This window comes from Centruroides sculpturatus, unplaced genomic scaffold (assembly GCF_000671375.1).
Source record: "Centruroides sculpturatus isolate CEXI.00-Female unplaced genomic scaffold, Cexi_2.0 scaffold323, whole genome shotgun sequence".
Lineage (NCBI taxonomy): Eukaryota > Metazoa > Arthropoda > Arachnida > Scorpiones > Buthidae > Centruroides > Centruroides sculpturatus.
This window is the reverse complement of record NW_019384566.1, coordinates 571,715-579,783: the sequence shown is the minus strand read 5'-3', so window position 1 is coordinate 579,783 and position 8,069 is coordinate 571,715. Positions and strand designations below refer to the sequence as shown.

Below are 8,069 nucleotides of genomic sequence, written 5' to 3'. Positions count from 1 at the left end.
AATAAAAGTTACTTCTCACCTGGTACTGGTCCAATTTACTTAATATAAACACACATAAAAACCTTTACTTGACCAGTAAAAATATATTTAATGAAAACAACAAACGTTTTCGACTGCCTTCCTCAGTCTTCCTCAGGTTTTAAATTCTGATATTCGAAAATCGTTGTGCTTAAATATTTAAACATTTTGGAACATATACATCTTTGCGAATAAAATTCATTACGCGCATGCGTATTAATCATTACGTACGTGAACCCAAATATTCACAAATATTATTTTACATATACAGGATTATTTGTTGAAAGAGCATTCAAAGCAACCACGAAAACAATTAGAATGCTTGTTCGGAATTATGCAGAGTATAAAAGAACGCACCCTTTATTACATTTCATGTTGTATGATTCCTGAACCATGTTAGACTGAACCTGTGCTAAAAAGCACCGTGTTATACGGGGATGTTCCCAATTCTCGAACTGTGTTAGAGTGAATCCATGCTATAGAAGTGCTGTGTTATACGGGAATTATCTGTAATTGAGATATGTAACCTTATACTTTTTGATCAACTATGCTTTGATGCTATATTGTATTATATAATCTACTAGTAAAAACTCTCCCAAAAAATTAACTTATTAATTTTAAACAGCTTTATAATTTTTCCTGATTTTAATTGACTATTTGAATATAATTGAAATGATTTTGTTTAGTTCAATGTCACAATTTGGTGAATTTATTGACACTTGGCAAATAATTTCATCACCAACTTTTAATCCATAAAGATACATGTTTCAGGCTTTTGCCCCTCTTCAGTCTGTTACATAGATAGGTTATATCTTGTGTACATCTGTCAGGCACCTTCCACACTATGTCTTCCCTCTCCCCTATCTATGTAACAGACTGAAGAAAGGTGAAAGTCCGAAACACATATCTTTATGGATTAAAAGTTGACGATGACATTATTTGCCAAGTGTGAATAAATTCGCCAAGTTGTGACATTGAACCAAACAAAACAAGAAGAAGAAGACATGGTTTTGACAAATAAATGAAATGATTTTATTACACGTAACAATAATTTCTGTAGTTAAAATTTGGATTTTAATTTAATACTGTAAAGCCATTGCTCCTTTAAGGTTGAAAAAAATTTGAATTGTTGCCAAGAAAAAATGTTTACTATTTTATTTACATATTAAATTTAATAATACTTCAGTAGCATCAGCAGAAACATTTTCAGATTTGCTTCTAACTTAATTATAAATTTCCATTCATTATCTATATCATTATGCTAAATATTCAATTAAATATTGAAATTTTAACATATTGATGAACTATTCTTATATATATAATTCTAAATATTTTCAGTTATTTCTACTTATTACAAATCAACAGAATAATCAAATTAAAGAAATGATTCTGAACATTGAACTATTGATTAAAATTGAAAATAATTCATTTAAACAAGAATCTAAAATTCTTTACTGTTATTTTTGATTTTAAATTTATAATAAACTTTAATAAAATTCTTATCATAAATAGATATATTTACACAACAAAATTTTTTCATATCCATTCATTCTAATGTCTAGGTCTCTAGGAGGTAGTTTATTTGCCAGACTAAATATTTAAATGGTAGGGTTTTTGCATGTAAATGTTTACATTTGTCAATCTTTTCCAAGAAGTTTTGTTTAGGAAAGATCACTTTCTTTACATTTGCATTGTTCTTAGTTAAAATAATTAGATTATTTTATTTAAAACAGAGTGAAATACAAATGCTAATAAATTTGTATGATGAAAATAAAGACAAAATTATTCTATGAAAATTTTGTAATTAAATTCTCAATTTTTTCCAAGCAGACTAATTTTATCAATCAATTTATAAACTTCACTAATTTAAATACATAAATATGATATAAAATATTATTCTCTTCAATGTTTCCATAGCATCATAAGCATAAATATATTTTTGAACATAAAAAAAAGCAAGCTACTAACTTATCAATATGCATTATTTTTTATTTTTATTGTTTGCTTAACATATGTTTTTGTTTTAATGTTCCATCACAATTATTATATGTATTTTGTTTAGTATCTTTCTGTGTAATATTTTGAAATAATAATTATTTAATTCTATATTCTTCTATATAAATACATAATTGAAAAATAATACACAGTCTGATCCAATCTTTTGTGATAAAACACCTACCCAAAAACATAGTTTAATTAGTATAGAAAACAAATTTTTTTACTAGTAAACTAAAAATATCAAATAAGGTCAGCAATGCTAATAAATCTACATATTTTTGTTATGTATCTCTTGAAAAGTAAGTTCATTCTTCTAATTTGTTCTACTCATATAAAAATTTAATAATCAAATAACTTGCACATATTTTAAAAGAGGATGATATTAAACTCTTATATTCTACATGCTTTAAGATAAATTTAAATTATAAAATAATTTAAAAATTAGCAAATGGCATTGGTCTGTAGCAGATCAATGTTATCCTAGAATGGATGCAGACCATACTGTACTATATATGAGCAAAAGGAGTATTTTTTATCAAATATTTAGTCCAATCTTCCTTTATGCTCCTTCTAGTTGGGTCAGACATATCTAAATAGACACCACATTTTTAAAAAGTTCCTCTAGGGCACTTACCAAAAGGAACCTCTCAATTCACATATATATATTTAGTAAATAGTTTAGTTTCACTAGACCATACCACAAGACAACACTGCATACCATACATATACATCAGTTTTTTGTGAATTGTAGAAACAGCTTCACAAATTCATAAATATCATTAATAATCAACAGAAAAGCAAAAGAATTAATTCATAACTTAATTTTGAATATTTATAAATTAAAAAAAGCACAGAAAAATAAGCAAAATTTCTTGAAACATTTCCTTAAACTCAAATTAACTTTAAATTTGTAACTTTACTGAAAAAGCAACCATGCAGAAACGTTATATAACTGAAAAACAATTAAAAACAAGCAATTTTGTAGAATATTTACGTTAATTTTCTCGTTTAATTATCATAAAGATGAATATTTTGATCGAGAAAATAGAAGATTTACATACAAGCCAATGCATAGAGTCAGACAAAAGAATTTTATTTTTAAATCAATGACTAATCTATTTAATGTTATCAGATGATAAAATATAAATTTAAACAACAGAAATCAATTTTAAATCGATGGATTTAAGAAATTAATGATTAAGAAGACAGATTTTTAAGCTTTTAATTTACTACGCAACTCTTTAGGACTAATTTTCTAACATACGGAGTGATAATATATGTAAAATCTATATAATAAAACAATACTTTTATAAAACTACATACTTTACTATCGATTATATTCAATTTTTATATAGATACAACGCTTCATTTCATTAATTTCTCCATTCTTTCTTTGATATTCCTAATCAAAATAAAAATTCCAGAACGTCAACCATTATCAGTTTAGTAGTATAATTTGATACCAGGGTGCGCCTCACCATCCTTTTTTATCATTTATTAAGATTATGCTGAATCATAAGACATGTTACATAGATATCCCCCAATTCAATTAATTCGTTTTTAGTTCATTAGAAATTTGTTATAAAATTAAATGCAGAGTATAAAAGAACGCACCCTTTATTACATTTCATGTTGTATGATTCCTGAACCATGTTAGACTGAACCCGTGCTAAAAAGCACCGTGTTATACGGGGATGTTCCCAATTCTCGAACTGTGTTAGAGTGAATCCATGCTATAGAAGTGCTGTGTTATACGGGAATTATCTGTAATTGAGATATGTAACCTTATACTTTTTGATCAACTATGCTTTGATGCTATATTGTATTATATAATCTACTAGTAAAAACTCTCCCAAAAAATTAACTTATTAATTTTAAACAGCTTTATAATTTTTCCTGATTTTAATTGACTATTTGAATATAATTGAAATGATTTTGTTTAGTTCAATGTCACAATTTGGTGAATTTATTGACACTTGGCAAATAATTTCATCACCAACTTTTAATCCATAAAGATACATGTTTCAGGCTTTTGCCCCTCTTCAGTCTGTTACATAGATAGGTTATATCTTGTGTACATCTGTCAGGCACCTTCCACACTATGTCTTCCCTCTCCCCTATCTATGTAACAGACTGAAGAAAGGCGAAAGTCCGAAACACATATCTTTATGGATTAAAAGTTGACGATGACATTATTTGCCAAGTGTGAATAAATTCGCCAAGTTGTGACATTGAACCAAACAAAACAAGAAGAAGAAGACATGGTTTTGACAAATAAATGAAATGATTTTATTACACGTAACAATAATTTCTGTAGTTAAAATTTGGATTTTAATTTAATACTGTAAAGCCATTGCTCCTTTAAGGTTGAAAAAAATTTGAATTGTTGCCAAGAAAAAATGTTTACTATTTTATTTACATATTAAATTTAATAATACTTCAGTAACATCAGCAGAAACACAGAAAGATTTTCAGATTTGCTTCTAACTTAATTATAAATTTCCATTCATTATCTATATCATTATGCTAAATATTCAATTAAATATTGAAATTTTAACATATTGATGAACTATTCTTATATATATAATTCTAAATATTTTCAGTTATTTCTACTTATTACAAATCAACAGAATAATCAAATTAAAGAAATGATTCTGAACATTGAACTATTGATTAAAATTGAAAATAATTCATTTAAACAAGAATCTAAAATTCTTTACTGTTATTTTTGATTTTAAATTTATAATAAACTTTAATAAAATTCTTATCATAAATAGATATATTTACACAACAAAATTTTTTCATATCCATTCATTCTAATGTCTAGGTCTCTAGGAGGTAGTTTATTTGCCAGACTAAATATTTAAATGGTAGGGTTTTTGCATGTAAATGTTTACATTTGTCAATCTTTTCCAAGAAGTTTTGTTTAGGAAAGATCACTTTCTTTACATTTGCATTGTTCTTAGTTAAAATAATTAGATTATTTTATTTAAAACAGAGTGAAATACAAATGCTAATAAATTTGTATGATGAAAATAAAGACAAAATTATTCTATGAAAATTTTGTAATTAAATTCTCAATTTTTTCCAAGCAGACTAATTTTATCAATCAATTTATAAACTTCACTAATTTAAATACATAAATATGATATAAAATATTATTCTCTTCAATGTTTCCATAGCATCATAAGCATAAATATATTTTTGAACATAAAAAAAAGCAAGCTACTAACTTATCAATATGCATTATTTTTTATTTTTATTGTTTGCTTAACATATGTTTTTGTTTTAATGTTCCATCACAATTATTATATGTATTTTGTTTAGTATCTTTCTGTGTAATATTTTGAAATAATAATTATTTAATTCTATATTCTTCTATATAAATACATAATTGAAAAATAATACACAGTCTGATCCAATCTTTTGTGATAAAACACCTACCCAAAAACATAGTTTAATTAGTATAGAAAACAAATTTTTTTACTAGTAAACTAAAAATATCAAATAAGGTCAGCAATGCTAATAAATCTACATATTTTTGTTATGTATCTCTTGAAAAGTAAGTTCATTCTTCTAATTTGTTCTACTCATATAAAAATTTAATAATCAAATAACTTGCACATATTTTAAAAGAGGACGATATTAAACTCTTATATTCTACATGCTTTAAGATAAATTTAAATTATAAAATAATTTAAAAATTAGCAAATGGCATTGGTCTGTAGCAGATCAATGTTATCCTAGAATGGATGCAGACCATACTGTACTATATATGAGCAAAAGGAGTATTTTTTATCAAATATTTAGTCCAATCTTCCTTTATGCTCCTTCTAGTTGGGTCAGACATATCTAAATAGACACCACATTTTTAAAAAGTTCCTCTAGGGCACTTACCAAAAGGAACCTCTCAATTCACATATATATATTTAGTAAATAGTTTAGTTTCACTAGACCATACCACAAGACAACACTGCATACCATACATATACATCAGTTTTTTGTGAATTGTAGAAACAGCTTCACAAATTCATAAATATCATTAATAATCAACAGAAAAGCAAAAGAATTAATTCATAACTTAATTTTGAATATTTATAAATTAAAAAAAGCACAGAAAAATAAGCAAAATTTCTTGAAACATTTCCTTAAACTCAAATTAACTTTAAATTTGTAACTTTACTGAAAAAGCAACCATGCAGAAACGTTATATAACTGAAAAACAATTAAAAACAAGCAATTTTGTAGAATATTTACGTTAATTTTCTCGTTTAATTATCATAAAGATGAATATTTTGATCGAGAAAATAGAAGATTTACATACAAGCCAATGCATAGAGTCAGACAAAAGAATTTTATTTTTAAATCAATGACTAATCTATTTAATGTTATCAGATGATAAAATATAAATTTAAACAACAGAAATCAATTTTAAATCGATGGATTTAAGAAATTAATGATTAAGAAGACAGATTTTTAAGCTTTTAATTTACTACGCAACTCTTTAGGACTAATTTTCTAACATACGGAGTGATAATATATGTAAAATCTATATAATAAAACAATACTTTTATAAAACTACATACTTTACTATCGATTATATTCAATTTTTATATAGATACAACGCTTCATTTCATTAATTTCTCCATTCTTTCTTTGATATTCCTAATCAAAATAAAAATTCCAGAACGTCAACCATTATCAGTTTAGTAGTATAATTTGATACCAGGGTGCGCCTCACCATCCTTTTTTATCATTTATTAAGATTATGCTGAATCATAAGACATGTTACATAGATATCCCCCAATTCAATTAATTCGTTTTTAGTTCATTAGAAATTTGTTATAAAATTAATTAAATAATTTTAATCTTATATTCTGTCATCTTCTCGTAATAATAAGCGACTTATTGTCTAATTCTTATTCTTAAATTTTAATTTTGCGTAATTTTTCTCTCGAAAATTGTTTAAAATAATACATTTTCTGGGTTAAAACTAGTAATATATATATTGTATTTCGCTTAAAATTTGCTGATATTTATTATTATTTACTTATTGGATTGAAAACGTGAAGGTCTCTAAAAAGTTTTCATATTTTCAACCTTCTTCAAAGCATTTTCGTATGTTTTCAGAAGCATTAAGCTTTGTTTTAATAAATTCGAGATAAATATATAAATTCTAATGTTTAGGATTGTATATAAACAGGGAAAACGTAAACAAATAATTGCGTAAGAATTACAACTTCAATAAAATATAGTAAATACTATTTACTCTGAAAGTGTAATATCATCATTGCTTAATATTTTAACTTTTGAAACTTATCTACATCACGATTACGTCTACTATTTCGCTTTTGTATACTTTTTCTAGTACAAAATTCTACTGTAATTTCATTCATAAACTTGATATAGTAAAAGATTAACAAATTTCTGAAACAGTTGCTTCTTATTGACTCATTGTATATACTACAGAATCGCCAATAAAACCATTACTTATATTTTGTTAAGTTTTTAAGCTTATGCGACAGCTTTCGTATACAATATATCTAAAAAATAGTAACAATTTGAATAATTATATACAGTAGAACCTTGATTATCCGGACTAATTGAGGATGACGGAAGTCCGGATAAGGAAAAATTCGGATAATCGAAACAAATACTTTAATTTGTTTTTTAATGATAATACATAACGTTTTCTTTTCGATGACATATCGGTAATATTAAAAATAAATACAGTAGAGCGTCGTTTATCCGAATCAATTGGGGACTGGGGTTGTTCGGATAACTTGTTTTTCGGATAACCAATTATGTACGAAAAAATATATTAATCCCGTGTTAAAATTTTTCTCCGTTGCGTGTCGCTTGGCGTTGAATTTTCGTCGATGTTAAGCTTAACGAAGACTATTGTATCGTTAAAAATTATTTTTTTATTTTTGTACAAACAAAATAAATATATTGAAAAATATAAAAACAATAAAAAATTATACTTCAGATGTTAATTTAGTATCAAAAACGTAAAATATTTGAGTAGCCGAAGACATAGCAAAGATTGAAGC

The 8,069-nt window shown here is 25.4% G+C and overlaps 1 protein-coding gene across 2 annotated transcripts in view; it reads right to left on the bottom strand.

Annotated features, from left to right (window-relative positions):
• The window catches only part of LOC111624052 (E3 ubiquitin-protein ligase UBR2-like), a 60,441-nt gene extending 53,709 nt beyond the window's left edge, over window positions 1-6,732 (bottom strand). Inside the window, exon 1 of one of the 2 annotated variants that reach the window (XM_023366832.1) lies at window positions 6,603-6,732. The gene's annotated coding sequence lies outside the window, so the exon portion shown is untranslated. Of the gene's footprint in view, window positions 1-3,339; window positions 3,483-6,602 lie in introns of those variants that run through there. The other variant, XM_023366831.1, reaches the window with a different exon arrangement.
• Window positions 6,733-8,069: the final 1,337 nt, after the last annotated feature.